At 48.3% G+C, this 15,731-nt stretch overlaps 6 non-coding genes across 6 annotated transcripts; all 6 read left to right on the top strand.

Moving 5' to 3' along the window:
* Positions 1–10,356: 10,356 nt before the first annotated feature.
* trnaa-agc (transfer RNA alanine (anticodon AGC)) lies at positions 10,357–10,429 on the top strand. The gene has a single exon. It is a non-coding gene; the product is annotated as a tRNA-Ala (tRNA).
* Positions 10,430–11,110: 681 nt separating this feature from the next.
* trnaa-ugc (transfer RNA alanine (anticodon UGC)) lies at positions 11,111–11,183 on the top strand. The gene has a single exon. It is a non-coding gene; the product is annotated as a tRNA-Ala (tRNA).
* A 682-nt stretch (positions 11,184–11,865) lies between these two features.
* Positions 11,866–11,947, top strand: trnas-gcu (transfer RNA serine (anticodon GCU)). Its single transcript has one exon. It is a non-coding gene; the product is annotated as a tRNA-Ser (tRNA).
* A 526-nt stretch (positions 11,948–12,473) lies between these two features.
* trnaa-agc (transfer RNA alanine (anticodon AGC)) lies at positions 12,474–12,546 on the top strand. Its single transcript has one exon. It is a non-coding gene; the product is annotated as a tRNA-Ala (tRNA).
* Positions 12,547–13,982: 1,436 nt separating this feature from the next.
* Positions 13,983–14,064, top strand: trnas-gcu (transfer RNA serine (anticodon GCU)). The gene has a single exon. It is a non-coding gene; the product is annotated as a tRNA-Ser (tRNA).
* A 526-nt stretch (positions 14,065–14,590) lies between these two features.
* On the top strand, positions 14,591–14,663 carry trnaa-agc (transfer RNA alanine (anticodon AGC)). The gene has a single exon. It is a non-coding gene; the product is annotated as a tRNA-Ala (tRNA).
* Positions 14,664–15,731: the final 1,068 nt, after the last annotated feature.

The following is a 15,731-nucleotide window of genomic DNA, read 5'->3' as shown; positions in this document are numbered from 1 at the left end:
ATCACCAGACAACGATAAAAACCCCGACGAAATAAACGGTCGAAACACCTCATCTATCCCCCGCGGAACGACGCCAATCGGCATTAAGCTAGGGCGGGTTACCGCGGAGCAACACTGCACGGCCCCCCCCGAAATGTTGGCCCGCGCCCCCTCCCTCGCCCTCAGCACGGGACAAGAAGCAACGAGATGACCGAGCTCATGACAAAAAAAACATCGGCGGTCCCCAGCGGCCACCGTAGGACTACGCCGCGAGAGCGGGGGAGAACGCCCCCCCCCCACCTCCGGCAAAACTCTAAAACCCCGACGTAACGGAGGGGAAAAACCCCTCTTATGCGTCAAAGCAAACTCATCTGCCAGAACCGCCGCTTTCGTGAGGGAAACGACCTTCTGCTCGTTCAAATAAACAACCACCCGCTCTGGCAAACACCCTTTGAAATCCTCCAATAACACTAACTCCCTCAGCTGTGCAAACTCCTTAACCTCACTAGCCTGGCACCACCGATCAAAGAGCAAACCCTTCTCGCGCGCAAACTCCACATAAGTCTGATCCCCCCCCCTCACACACTGCCGAAACTTCTGACGGTACGCTTCAGGCACCAACTCAAAAGCACGCAATACAGCAGCCTTAACCACACCATAATCCAAGCTCTCAGATGCCGACAGGCTAGCCCACACCTCCTGAGCCCTACCCACCAGCCGACACTGCAACAGTAAAACCCAGACCTCCTCCGGCCACTGTAACGCGGCAGCCACACGCTCAAAAGCAGAAAAAAACGATTCCACCTCCGATTCACAAAAGGGCGGCACCAATTTAATGTGCCTCCCAATATCAAAATCCTGACGGAGAGCCGGGGCGGGACCAGGCGCCGGCGGCGCAGGGAGCACAGAGGGCGCAGACGTGGGCGGCGTAGAGACAGGGGCACGCGGCGTAGAGTCAGGGGCACGCGGCGGAGGTCCACGCTCCAACTCCAACGCCCTCACCCTCAGATGCATCGCTTCTACCTCCAACCGGTGACTACTCAACTCCACCTCCTTAATGCGGAGCAACAACTGGAGCTCCTCCGCCGATGACCCCACCACCGGAGCCGGAGGAGCCACAGAGGGGGTGGCCACAGGAGGAACAGACACCGGAGCCAACGGCTCCACAACCGCCCCGCCCGTTCCACCAACAAGCGGCACGCCCGACAATAAACCCCGCTCGCTCAAAGCCACCGCGACAAGCTGCCGCAAATCGTCCTTCTTTACCCCCGCCGGCGCTCGCACATCAAAACGGCCCGCAATAAGCAACAAATCCTCCCTCCGACACCGACCCAACTGCTGCAAGGAAGGCGCCTCGGCAAACTTGTCCACATCGAACTCCATCCGCGGCCACCCACACCAACAACCCCCAAACACACAAAAAACAACCCCACACACCCACACGAGCCCCACGACACACAAACGAACCCGAAATCCCTCAAACGGACGAGCCCCCATTTATGTTACACACCGGCCCGAAGCCGGGGTGCAACACAACAAAAAATAAACCCGATACATAATAACGACAAACAAAAAAAACACACCACGGCAGAATGACGAGTTTGGTTAATTTATTCACTGAACAGGTAGCGAGCTTCAGGGTGGGCGATGCCAAAACAACAAACAAAACACACTAGAAAGAAAAACAGAGCTAACTTACCTCCCACGATTCCAAAACAAAATACAATTCTCTAACCTGTCTCCCTACCCGAAACAGGAAAAAAGAGGGGAATAAAAGAAAACGGCTTCCCACCCCTACAGCTACCAAGCCCAGGTACAACCCTTTTTCAACATTAATATTGCAGCCCCGTGCAGTCACACGCCACGACGGTCCCCAGCCACACAGCTCACGGGGAACCAGGAAAAGTCTCCTCACCGGCCCAGTCCAACCCCTTTTGTAGCTGGCCTCTTTCCTTCCTCCACCAATGGGCGGCCTCCACCTGGAAACAAGCATCGCTGAATACAAATACAAACAATAACAATCCCGTACCACAAATAATGACCCTGGGTCATAACAATACTGACCGACCGTCCGTCCGACAGACGTTGCAGGGATATAGACATGCCGGCGTGTCACTGTCACGGACCCAGCTCTGGGGACTCGGGGTCCGTGAGAAGTGTGGACTATTATCGCTATTATTATTATTATTGGTATTATTTGGTGGGTGCTCTGTTCTGCTGTCTGGGGTTTTGTTCCATGTGTCTATGTATGTGTATGTGTGTGGGTGTGGGTGTGTGTGTGGTTGTGGCTGTGGCCAGGAGGCCGGGCTACAGCACCGTCAGGCCTGTGGATGATTGGCCACGCCCAAGGAGGATGCCACACACCTGCAGCGGATCAGCGTCAGCGGAGGGAGCTACTTAATGGTGTGGTGAAGCCTCCACCGGCGCGGGATCACTGCGTGAGACTCCACGTCAGTCTTCCAGTTTAGGGTTAGTCTTTGAGTGCATGCCTGTGTTGCACCCTCAGAGAGACATGACTCCACTCTCCTGTTTTTTGCAACTTTATTCTCCTCAGTTCAGGTTTGGAGTTTACAGGCAGCATAGCCTATCATCAGCAAAACATCGCTCTCTCACGTCTCAGACACTGTTTTTTCTTCTGCGCTTACTGATGACATCACACGTCTGAACTCTGACCTCCTGGAGCCAGTAAACTACAAAAGTTAACTAGAAATGTGTCCAAAAACAAAACACAATTAAATAAGAATAGTCTTTAAAGATTTTCCCAACGATTCAGAAAAATGTAAGTTTTATAACTACTTTTAGAGCGCAACACCCTCCCCCACAAAAGAAAAATGTTGCCACACATTTTCTTTCTAATCTTTGACATTTTACCAAAAATAGAACATTTAACCGAAGATGAGCGAGCAAACAAGTATTTCCACACATATTACACATTCCTGGGAGAGAGGTTATACCATCTCTTAGTATCTCAGGACAAGTCTCTCATGGTCACGATACAAAACTAAATGTTCATAGTCCTTTTGTACTGAAGGGTGGGTTATCCCTCGAAGTATTGGTGGGCCCGCCGAATCTTCGCAGTGGGACAAGGAGAATACCATTTACACCCCAACATCATGTGATTACACACTTCAAAACCATGAGTTCATTAAACCTGTATTGTACCCACTACTGTCTTAACTCTTTGACGCTAGAATGATAAACCTTCCCTCTATTTATTATAGTAATAATGCTCAGAGTACCTGTTTCTCTTTTAACTGTAACATGTGTCAATACTACATCAACATGAACTGCAACTGTAATGTTACGCTTAGATTAAACTCTCTTGTGAAGTTGACTCTGTGTTTTTCTGTTATATCTATTGATACTGTAAAGGATACATGAATGATGGTGGGACAGAGGAATGATGGATGGATGGATGTTCACACTGACAGGGCACGTGCTCCATTGCTGGACGGTTGGCTGGCCTAGTTTTTCATATGTGTAGACACGCCGGGGCTGTCTCATTCTCTTTGGCTTGTGCCTCCATGTCTCAGCATCACTCTGCTCACTCTCGGGTCCAACAGCTGGAGCTTCAACCTCCTCCTCCAAACTGCGTCTCTCCTCCACCTGTTCCTCTTCAGGATGCCCCTGTGCTCTGAAAGCAGGCTCAGACTTCTCTCCGAGTGCGTCACTCCGGGGGCAGAAATCCTCTGTTTCTGGGTTGACGGGTGGATCGGCATATCTGAGTGCTGTCCACATGTGACAGTCATCTTCACTAGAACTGCCTGTGTCTGTTTGGTCAGTATCGGGCTTGGTCTGATGATGTCTTCTTGCTGACTGTCTCTGTTTGTTTCCACGGCTTTTCTCTTTCAGGCTGCTTTCGCACACCCCAGACTCGTCAACCAGGTAAGGACACGGCAACAGTAGGTTACGGTGTAACACTCGTCTTCTTCCTGTCCCCTGCAGTGGCTCAACCACATACACTGGACTATCAGGACCTTTCCTCTCGGTGATGACATGAATCATATCCTCCCAATAGCTGCGCAGTTTCCCAGGACCTCCTCTGGGTGTGAGATTTCTCACCAAGACATGGTCACCTGGCTGAAGCACAGAGCTCCATGCACGTTGATTGTAGTTTTTCTGTCCCCTTCTTGCAATCTTTCTCATGTTCTGCCTCGCAATTGCGTAGATCTCTTGCATAACTCCTCTCCATTTCTCTGCATAGCCAATGTGTGATTGACTCTTCTCTTCTTCTCTTTTTGGGACGAGCAGGTCGATAGGCAAGGTTGGTTCACGGCCAAAGAGAAGGAAGAATGGAGAAAATCCTGTTGCTTCGTGCACAGTCGAGTTGTAGGCATGAACTACTTTGTTCAAATGGTCTTTCCATCTTGACTTCTGAGATTCATCAAGTGTCCGGAGCATACCTAGGAGTGTCCTATTGAAGCGCTCTGCAGGATTGGCCTGTGGGTGATACGGGGAGGTACGAGAATGGCTGATACCGCAGTAGCCTTGAAGCTTGCGGAAAAGATTGTTCTCAAATTCTTTCCCCTGGTCACGGTGTATTTTGGATGGGAAACCGAAGCGCATGATAAAGTTATCAAAGAGCTTACTTCCCAGACTTGTCCTTTGTCGCTTATGCCTGGGCATATTTGGTGAAATGATCCACAACTACGAGTATGTATTCTTCACCTCCTGTGCACTTGTCCAAATGCAGATAGTCAATGGATATCATCTCAAACGGCGCAGAGGTTTCAATGCTCTGAATTGGTGTTCTGGTTATTCTGTTAGGCTTCTTCTTCTTTATACAGCGACACACCTGAGTGGCATAGTGCTCCATTTCCTGCCTCATTTTAGGCCAGAAGAAGCGCTCCCTGGTGAGAGCAACCATCCTGTCTGCTCCTAAATGTCCCATCTCCCCATGTAGATTTTTATAGACCATGGGCTTTAATGAGTCAGGAACAACTAACTGCATTCTCCTTGTGGTCTCACGCCTCAGAATGCCATCTCCATCAATCTGCAAATGAAGAAGAAGGTACCTAACTGCCTCACTCGCCGCCATCTTTTCTTTATGCTTCAGGTAGTGTGTTCTTTTCAGGGACAAAACTCGGTTTATGGCTATGTCTGCATCCTGGGCTTCTCTGATGTCGTCAACTGCAAATGGCTGAATTGGTTCTGAGATGGCACGGTGGTTAGCATTGTTGCCGCACAGCAAGAAGGTCCTGAGTTCAATTCCACCATCAGGCCGGGGTCTTTCTGTGTGGAGTTTGCATGTTCTCCCCGTGTTTGCGTGGGTTCCCTCTGGGGACTCCGGCTTCCTCCCACCGTCCAAAGACATGCAGCTTGTGGGGATAGGTTAATTGGAAAAATCCAAATTGCCATTAGGTGTGAATGAATGTGAGCGCGAATGGTTGTCTGTACCTGTGTGTTGGCCCTGTGACAGACTGGCGACCTGTCCAGGGTGTACCCTGCCTCTCGCCCTATGACAGATGGGATAGGCTCCAGTGCCCCCTGAGAAGCGGATGGATGGATGGATGGATGGTTCTGAGATGATGCATCCCTCTGGAAGCGCGTTGACATTACAGGTGACAGCTTTCCCAACACATTCAATGGCATCCTGCTGACATTCCTCTGTGCATTCCTGCATGATGGCTTTAATGGGCTTTCCTCTTCTTGATAAGTAATCTACATCTCGATTCGCTGCCCCTGGCCTGTACTTAAGAGTGAACCGATAATCTGCCAGCTCCGCCACCCAGCGGTGTCCAGCTGCATTAAGTTTCGCTGACTTCATGACGTATGTTATTGTCACTGTACACAGTAAAATGAGGTGCATGGGGGGTGCTATGGAGCCGCGGATCAAGATGGCAGCATAAAGTGGTTGCTCCGTGTAACCTGCATGAACAACCCAAAACTAGAAACTTAATTGCTATTGGAAAATGTCAAAAACGACTAATCTCAAGGACTGTGATATTTTCACCCAAAAACGCGGTTCCCAAAAACCAGTTAAAACCGATATTTTGGCAATGCCTGAAAACAGCGAGGGAGCTGCTAGCGCTAGTAGCATGGGTGACCTTAGCACGGTGTTAGCTGAACTTCGGTCATTGCGCTCCGAGTTTAGTGTATTCGGAACTAAACTGGACAGCATAGATAACCATATGGGCGAAATGACGAAGCCAGTTGCTGCTTTGGAGACAAACATGATGGAGGTAAAGCAAAATGTTGCTGCAAATGCTACACGACTGGCGGAAGCTGAAAATAGAATAATGTCGGCAGAGGAGCTCCTGGGAAAGAGCGTGGCCGATCTCAGCAGTGCCATGAAGCGGATATCCTACCTGGAGGCAAAAACCGACGACCTGGAGAACCGGGGCCGAAGGAAGAACCTGCGGCTATTTGGCCTCCGGGAGGGCGCCGAGGGTCAGCGGCCACTGCTGGAGTTTATAAGGGAGATGTTACCGTGCTGGCTTGAGACCGACAGATTGTTCGTTATTGAGAGGGCTCACCGCATCCTAGCACCTCCAAAGCCAAACCAACACAGAGCTGTCCTTATCCGATTCCTGAACTTCCAAGATCGGGAGTTTGTTTTCCGCTCCACAAAACACAGTAACATCGAGCACGACGGAAACAAACTCTTTTTTGCCCAAGATTTCTCAGCTGAGACCATCCGGCAGCGAACGGAGTTCAACGCGATCAGAAAAGTGTTTGCCGACGAAGGAGTGTTCCGCGGTTTTCAATATAATCCATGCAAGATGAGGATCCTCAACGATGGGAAGATACGCCTGTTTTCATCTCCAAAGGAGGCCAAGGATTTCCACCGTAGACACACTGGACAGGACTAACTGTAGCGGTGAGCGTTTCACTCCCTGAACTGCAGAATCAGCTGCTCAAAACTAATAGACGAGCTGTAAAAATCTGTATTTTCACTCAGTTATAATATTTGGCTTTTTGCTACTCATTGACTTGCCATGTTATTGGACACAGGAAGTATTTTTTTTCTTTTTTAGAGCTTCTTCCATTACGTTTTAATAACGCCACTACAAACGTAATTTTTTGTTTGTTTGTTTTTCCTTTTTCTCTCTTTCTCCCTCTTGAACACAACAATGTTACCTACTTTGGTTTAACTTTTATCCTTTCAAGTGGGATTCTGTAAGTTACAAAAAGGACACTGCCATGGAATTATTCTAATTTAGTGGCTAGTCTGATATGTTAACACATATGGGTTTGTTATGTTTATGTTATGTTTGAATATGGTGTATGCATGGTTGACGGACACCACTGTTGCCTTAGTTGGGTTGGGTTCTTGTAGTTCAGCTATTCCCCTTTGTAGTGGAATAGCACAGCCCCTAGTTTACTACTCTGAGTAAGGGAAGGGGGGGGGGGGACTTTAAGTGTTATGGGTCAATGCCAGGGTTTTTTTTCTCTATTTATTTCTCTATGGCTCAGCTTCGGCGCCTAACAAGCTCATCACTGGACCCACTTCAGTTTGCCTACCAGCCTGGCATTGGAGCGGATGATGCCGTCATTCACCTCCTACATCGTTCCCTCGCTCACCTGGAGACCGCTGGAAGCACTGTGAGAATCATGTTCTTTGATTTCTCCAGTGCCTTCAACACTATTCTTCCCTCGGTTCTAAAGGACAAGCTGGTGAACTCTGGAGTGGACCATCACCTCACTACCTGGATTTTGGACTACCTCACCGACCGACCACAGTATGTGAGGACTCAGGGCTGTGTGTCGGACAGGGTCGTCTGCAGTACGGGGGCCCCACAGGGAACGGTTCTGGCTCCGTTCCTCTTCACCATCTACACTGCAGACTTCTCCCACAATTCCACCCAGTGCTTCCTGCAGAAGTTCTCTGATGACTCTGCAATAGTCGGCCTCATCACTGATGGGGACGACAAGGAGTACAGAGGTCTGACTCAAGACTTTGTGGACTGGTGCCAGCTGAACTACCTCCAGATCAACGCCAGTAAAACCAAGGAGCTGGTGGTAGACTTCCGCAGGCACAAGCATTCTCCACTGCAACCACTGAACATCCAAGGTATGGACATTGAGGCTGTGGACAGCTACAGGTACCTTGGTGTTCATCTGAACAATAGACTGGACTGGACTCATAACTCAGACGCCCTCTACAGGAAAGGGCAGAGCAGGCTGTACCTGCTGCGGAGACTCAGGTCGTTTGGAGTGGAGGGCCCACTCCTGAAGAAATTCTATGACTCTGTTGTGGCTTCTGCTATCTTTTATGGTGTGGTCTGCTGGGGCGGCAGCATCTCTGCTGGGGACAGGAAGAGACTGAACAGGGTGATCCGAAGGGCCAGCTCTGTTCTAGGATGCCCTCTGGACCCAGTGGAGGTGGTGAGTGACAGGAGAACGGCGGCTAAGCTGTCATCCCTGATGGACAACATCTCCCACCCCATGCAGCAGACTGTGACAGCACTGAGCAGCTCCTTCAGTGGGAGACTGCGGCACCCACGGTGTGGGACGGAGAGATTTCGCAGGTCTTTCCTCCCCACTGCTGTCAGACTCCATAATAAAGACTTTAACTGATCAAGCACACACATCCATACATATGCAATAATACTAAGTGCAATAATCCTTTCTGTCATCGTTGTATTTTTACTCAGTTGTATATAGTATTTGTATTTGTATTCTATTTTTATCTTATTGTATATTTATTTTATTTTATTCTACTGTATATAGTATTTTATTTTATTCTATTCTGTACAGTTGTGTACTGTATTTATTCTTATTGTATTCTAATTTTTGCCTCATAACTTTTGCACTGTCCACTTCCTGCTGTGACAAAACAAATTTCCCACGTGTGGGACTAATAAAGGTTATCTTATCTTATCTTATTTTATTTTATTCAAAGTTTACTTGTCACTTTTGTTTACTTGACATCAGCATCACGTGTTGTTATCTTAATATTACAGAATGAAAACTCCAAGTATGGACCAACTAAACACCCGCAATATCTCTGACATAAAAGTCACTAGTTGGAATGTCCGGGGTCTCAGGAAACTGATCAAACTGAAACAGGTTATAAGCAGGATCAAGCAATTGAAATCAAAAATAGTTTTTCTTCAAGAAACACATCTGACAGACTGTGAACTAAAGTCTGTGAGGAACAGATGGCCTGGCCAGGTGATCCACGCATCATACAATAACTATGCGAGAGGTGTAATTATTTTGATTCATAGAAGCATACCATCCCAAATGACGAAAATAATAAAAGACCCTGCTGGTAGGTACGTACTCACTCAGGGTACCATCCTTTCTATTACTTTAAACTTGGTGAGTCTCAATGGCCCAAATGAAAATAAGCCCAAATTTATTGAAGATCTGTTTCTTACTTTATCTGCTTTGCAAGGACTGTATATGCTTGGAGGAGACTTTAACTGCACTCTCAATCCGAGTATAGATCGCTCAACAGGTTCAGATACATATAAAGCACAAACTAGACAACTAATAAATCGATTTATATCAGATATCAACTTGGTAGAAGTATGGAGAGAACAAAATCCTGATAAATAGAATTCTCCTGTCATTCAAGTATACATAAATCCCGCTCACGTATAGATTACTTTCTTGTCTCAAGAGAACGTTTATCAAGGATCAAACAGTGTCAGCATAGTGATCAGTGATCATGCAGCTATCTCACTGAGTATCCATCTAGGAAAGTTTATCCATAACCCCCCTCGCTGGCGGCTTCAAACAAAATGGCTGCAGAATCCTGAATTTGTTAAATTTATAGAGGAGAAAACAGAAAATTACTTTGAGTGAGATGGGAAGGATTCAAAGCATATATTAGAGGTGAAATTCTTAGCTTTACGAGTACAAAGAATAAACAGCAAAGAAAGCGAATGGAAACCCTGGATAAACAGATTAAATCTTTGGAATTGGACTTAAACTTTAGCAACGACTCAACAAAACAAAGTGAGTTGCTACATCTGAGAACTGAATATAATAAATTATCATCTGATGCAGCAGCAAAAAGTCTAATGTGGCTGAAGCAATATTATTATGACCAAGGAGAGAAAGCAGGTAGACTTTTGGCATGGAGAATTAAAAAAATGCAGAGTGAAAGAGCAATTAATAGTATAAAGACCTCTTCAGGGAATATAACAGTAGATCCATTGGAAATTAATGACAGCTTTAGAGAATTTTATGATAAATTGTATAAATCAGAATGTGCTCAAACCTCAGAAGAACAGGACATATTCATAGATCAACTTCAGTTTCAGACGCTAACAGAAAACACAGTGGATTGTCAGCGAGCCGCCTTAGTCTCTCAGCCACCTCCTGGGCGCTTTGCAGATTTCAGGATTTGTGCCCCTTCCCTATTTTGATCATACAACAAGTATGGACAAAGTGTAGCCTGTAATAAGTAAGACATGTGGCACAGGGGAGTTAGCTCAAATGGTAGAGCGCTCGCTTAGCATGCGAGAGGTAGCGGGATCGACGCCCGCATTCTCCATTTGACACTTTGCTAGTCAGTGTCCCAATTGAATGCATGTGGCTTCCTTTGGCAAATCTTTATTTCACAGGTGTCGAACTCCAGGCCTCGAGGGCCGGTGTCCTGCAGGTTTCAGATGTATTCTTGATCCATCATAGGGGATTCAAATGGCTAAATTACCTCCTCAACATTTCTTGAAGTTCTCCAGAGGCCTGGTAATGAACTAATCATTTGATTCAGGTGTGTTGACCCAGGGTTATACCTAAAACCTGCAGGACACCGGCCCTCGAGGCCTGATGTTGTACACCCCAGGTTTATTTGCACTTCTCCGCTCACTACCTTTCAGGTACTACCATGTTAACGCTGGCTTCAAACCTCATCAATCTTTGACCATATGAAGTGATTGTCTCCCCTCTTACCCTCACAATACTGGCCGATGGCAGCAAAGAGTCCCCCGGCCCAGTCTGACATCTCTTTTCTCCAGAAGCAGCTGAAAGGGGCTTCCAGTGACACTCTCCTGGCGTACTGCGTAGGGCCCAGACTTGAATCGCTCGGAAATGTCTCGTGTGAGTTACGATTGCACCAAAGGGTCTTGTTGTAGTTGACAAGCCCAGAAAACATTGAAAGGGGGGTGTTGTGATTAGTTCCACCTGAGCTGAGGCTCCGTATGGCACGATGAAGCTGCAGCGCTCAACCCTCAATGGGGAATTAGCTCAAATGGTAGAGCGCTCGCTTTGCATGTGAGAGGCAGCGGGATCGATACCCGCATTCTCCAGGACACTTTTGGACATCCGCGAGGAGACCCAAAGCCATGCGTGTAGCCAATCCATTGGGTGTGGGTGGAGAACAAATTCAGGGGTGATTTGTCACACAAGGATAGCAGCAAGTGCGAAAGGCAAGCTTTAGAAGATGGTAGTGAGAGCTGCTCTGATGTGTGGCACAGATGGAGTCTGCAGAGTTGAAGATGATAAGCTTTTGCTTGGGAGTGTCCAGGATGGAACAGATGTGAAATGACCACGTGCGAGGGACAGCTGGGGTTGAGCCGTTTGCAGACGACGTTAGGCCAGCAAGGCTGAGGTGATTTGCACATGCGCAGAGGAGGGATATAAGATATACTGGGAAAAGGGTGTTAAATACGGAGCGGCTGGGCAGGAGAATAAGAGAAAGACCAAAGACAACGTTCATAGACGTAGCCAAGTAGGACATGCAGAGGGTTGGTGTGACAGAGGAGAATGCTAGGGGCAGGGTGAGATGGAGGCAGACGATCCACTCTGGCAACCCCCAAGAAGAACAGGCTCAAAGAAGAAGCCAGCATCACTCCAGGCTTCTACCAAAGTGTTACGCAGCCCCTCGTCGGGGATCTGGAGTCAATCTCCCTGCGTCCATACACCAGCGATCAGCTCACACATTATCCCTCGTCAATTCCCAATGCTACTGGCAAAGAGCGGTGTGCGGCAGATGAGGTGGCCGAGAGGTTAAGGCGATGGACTGCTAATCCATTGTGCTGTGCACGCGTGGGTTCGAATCCCATCCTCGTCGAGAGCTCTTTCTGCTTATGTTGATGCATCTTGTCAGTGTAAGATTGGCTGCCAAAGCAGGCATGATGCAATGCTCTTCTTTGGCTCAGTATTCACTTTAGTTCACCATGTGGTCTTGTTGCACAGGTCATGTTAAAGACAATGGTCTGCTAATACAGTAGTAGAAAGACGTTCTGCTTCCAGAATAGCAACATTCCTAATGGCCAACTTGCCCTACACTGAAAACCAAGGGGAGGAGGTCGGTAAGCATATTGATTAGAAGCACCTCCCTCAGTTGGCTTCATTCAATGTGAATTAGCAGTGGCTCTAGTCCACAGTCCCTTGGATGTCCAGTCTCCTCAGTCTGTCTCTAAGGCTGATGGCATTCAGTCACGTTAGCATGACAGTGGATTGTCAGCGAGCCGCCTTAGTCTCTCAGCCACCTCCTGGGCGCTTTGCAGATTTCAGGATTTGTGCCCCTTCCCTATTTTGATCATACAACAAGTATGGACAAAGTGTAGCCTGTAATAAGTAAGACATGTGGCACAGGGGAGTTAGCTCAAATGGTAGAGCGCTCGCTTAGCATGCGAGAGGTAGCGGGATCGACGCCCGCATTCTCCATTTGACACTTTGCTAGTCAGTGTCCCAATTGAATGCATGTGGCTTCCTTTGGCAAATCTTTATTTCACAGGTGTCGAACTCCAGGCCTCGAGGGCCGGTGTCCTGCAGGTTTCAGATGTATTCTTGATCCATCATAGGGGATTCAAATGGCTAAATTACCTCCTCAACATTTCTTGAAGTTCTCCAGAGGCCTGGTAATGAACTAATCATTTGATTCAGGTGTGTTGACCCAGGGTTATACCTAAAACCTGCAGGACACCGGCCCTCGAGGCCTGATGTTGTACACCCCAGGTTTATTTGCACTTCTCCGCTCACTACCTTTCAGGTACTACCATGTTAACGCTGGCTTCAAACCTCATCAATCTTTGACCATATGAAGTGATTGTCTCCCCTCTTACCCTCACAATACTGGCCGATGGCAGCAAAGAGTCCCCCGGCCCAGTCTGACATCTCTTTTCTCCAGAAGCAGCTGAAAGGGGCTTCCAGTGACACTCTCCTGGCGTACTGCGTAGGGCCCAGACTTGAATCGCTCGGAAATGTCTCGTGTGAGTTACGATTGCACCAAAGGGTCTTGTTGTAGTTGACAAGCCCAGAAAACATTGAAAGGGGGGTGTTGTGATTAGTTCCACCTGAGCTGAGGCTCCGTATGGCACGATGAAGCTGCAGCGCTCAACCCTCAATGGGGAATTAGCTCAAATGGTAGAGCGCTCGCTTTGCATGTGAGAGGCAGCGGGATCGATACCCGCGTTCTCCAGGACACTTTTGGACATCCGCGAGGAGACCCAAAGCCATGCGTGTAGCCAATCCATTGGGTGTGGGTGGAGAACAAATTCAGGGGTGATTTGTCACACAAGGATAGCAGCAAGTGCGAAAGGCAAGCTTTAGAAGATGGTAGTGAGAGCTGCTCTGATGTGTGGCACAGATGGAGTCTGCAGAGTTGAAGATGATAAGCTTTTGCTTGGGAGTGTCCAGGATGGAACAGATGTGAAATGACCACGTGCGAGGGACAGCTGGGGTTGAGCCGTTTGCAGACGACGTTAGGCCAGCAAGGCTGAGGTGATTTGCACATGCGCAGAGGAGGGATATAAGATATACTGGGAAAAGGGTGTTAAATACGGAGCGGCTGGGCAGGAGAATAAGAGAAAGACCAAAGACAACGTTCATAGACGTAGCCAAGTAGGACATGCAGAGGGTTGGTGTGACAGAGGAGAATGCTAGGGGCAGGGTGAGATGGAGGCAGACGATCCACTCTGGCAACCCCCAAGAAGAACAGGCTCAAAGAAGAAGCCAGCATCACTCCAGGCTTCTACCAAAGTGTTACGCAGCCCCTCGTCGGGGATCTGGAGTCAATCTCCCTGCGTCCATACACCAGCGATCAGCTCACACATTATCCCTCGTCAATTCCCAATGCTACTGGCAAAGAGCGGTGTGCGGCAGATGAGGTGGCCGAGAGGTTAAGGCGATGGACTGCTAATCCATTGTGCTGTGCACGCGTGGGTTCGAATCCCATCCTCGTCGAGAGCTCTTTCTGCTTATGTTGATGCATCTTGTCAGTGTAAGATTGGCTGCCAAAGCAGGCATGATGCAATGCTCTTCTTTGGCTCAGTATTCACTTTAGTTCACCATGTGGTCTTGTTGCACAGGTCATGTTAAAGACAATGGTCTGCTAATACAGTAGTAGAAAGACGTTCTGCTTCCAGAATAGCAACATTCCTAATGGCCAACTTGCCCTACACTGAAAACCAAGGGGAGGAGGTCGGTAAGCATATTGATTAGAAGCACCTCCCTCAGTTGGCTTCATTCAATGTGAATTAGCAGTGGCTCTAGTCCACAGTCCCTTGGATGTCCAGTCTCCTCAGTCTGTCTCTAAGGCTGATGGCATTCAGTCACGTTAGCATGACAGTGGATTGTCAGCGAGCCGCCTTAGTCTCTCAGCCACCTCCTGGGCGCTTTGCAGATTTCAGGATTTGTGCCCCTTCCCTATTTTGATCATACAACAAGTATGGACAAAGTGTAGCCTGTAATAAGTAAGACATGTGGCACAGGGGAGTTAGCTCAAATGGTAGAGCGCTCGCTTAGCATGCGAGAGGTAGCGGGATCGACGCCCGCATTCTCCATTTGACACTTTGCTAGTCAGTGTCCCAATTGAATGCATGTGGCTTCCTTTGGCAAATCTTTATTTCACAGGTGTCGAACTCCAGGCCTCGAGGGCCGGTGTCCTGCAGGTTTCAGATGTATTCTTGATCCATCATAGGGGATTCAAATGGCTAAATTACCTCCTCAACATTTCTTGAAGTTCTCCAGAGGCCTGGTAATGAACTAATCATTTGATTCAGGTGTGTTGACCCAGGGTTATACCTAAAACCTGCAGGACACCGGCCCTCGAGGCCTGATGTTGTACACCCCAGGTTTATTTGCACTTCTCCGCTCACTACCTTTCAGGTACTACCATGTTAACGCTGGCTTCAAACCTCATCAATCTTTGACCATATGAAGTGATTGTCTCCCCTCTTACCCTCACAATACTGGCCGATGGCAGCAAAGAGTCCCCCGGCCCAGTCTGACATCTCTTTTCTCCAGAAGCAGCTGAAAGGGGCTTCCAGTGACACTCTCCTGGCGTACTGCGTAGGGCCCAGACTTGAATCGCTCGGAAATGTCTCGTGTGAGTTACGATTGCACCAAAGGGTCTTGTTGTAGTTGACAAGCCCAGAAAACATTGAAAGGGGGGTGTTGTGATTAGTTCCACCTGAGCTGAGGCTCCGTATGGCACGATGAAGCTGCAGCGCTCAACCCTCAATGGGGAATTAGCTCAAATGGTAGAGCGCTCGCTTTGCATGTGAGAGGCAGCGGGATCGATACCCGCGTTCTCCAGGACACTTTTGGACATCCGCGAGGAGACCCAAAGCCATGCGTGTAGCCAATCCATTGGGTGTGGGTGGAGAACAAATTCAGGGGTGATTTGTCACACAAGGATAGCAGCAAGTGCGAAAGGCAAGCTTTAGAAGATGGTAGTGAGAGCTGCTCTGATGTGTGGCACAGATGGAGTCTGCAGAGTTGAAGATGATAAGCTTTTGCTTGGGAGTGTCCAGGATGGAACAGATGTGAAATGACCACGTGCGAGGGACAGCTGGGGTTGAGCCGTTTGCAGACGACGTTAGGCCAGCAAGGCTGAGGTGATTTGCACA

Source organism: Rhamphochromis longiceps, linkage group LG12 (genome assembly GCF_057381845.1).
Source record: "Rhamphochromis longiceps isolate RC_006_pf linkage group LG12, R_longiceps_female_GT1.1, whole genome shotgun sequence".
Classification (NCBI taxonomy): Eukaryota; Metazoa; Chordata; class Actinopteri; order Cichliformes; family Cichlidae; genus Rhamphochromis; species Rhamphochromis longiceps.
The sequence above is the reverse complement of the archived record's forward strand: the minus strand, read 5'-3'. Positions and strand labels throughout refer to the sequence as shown.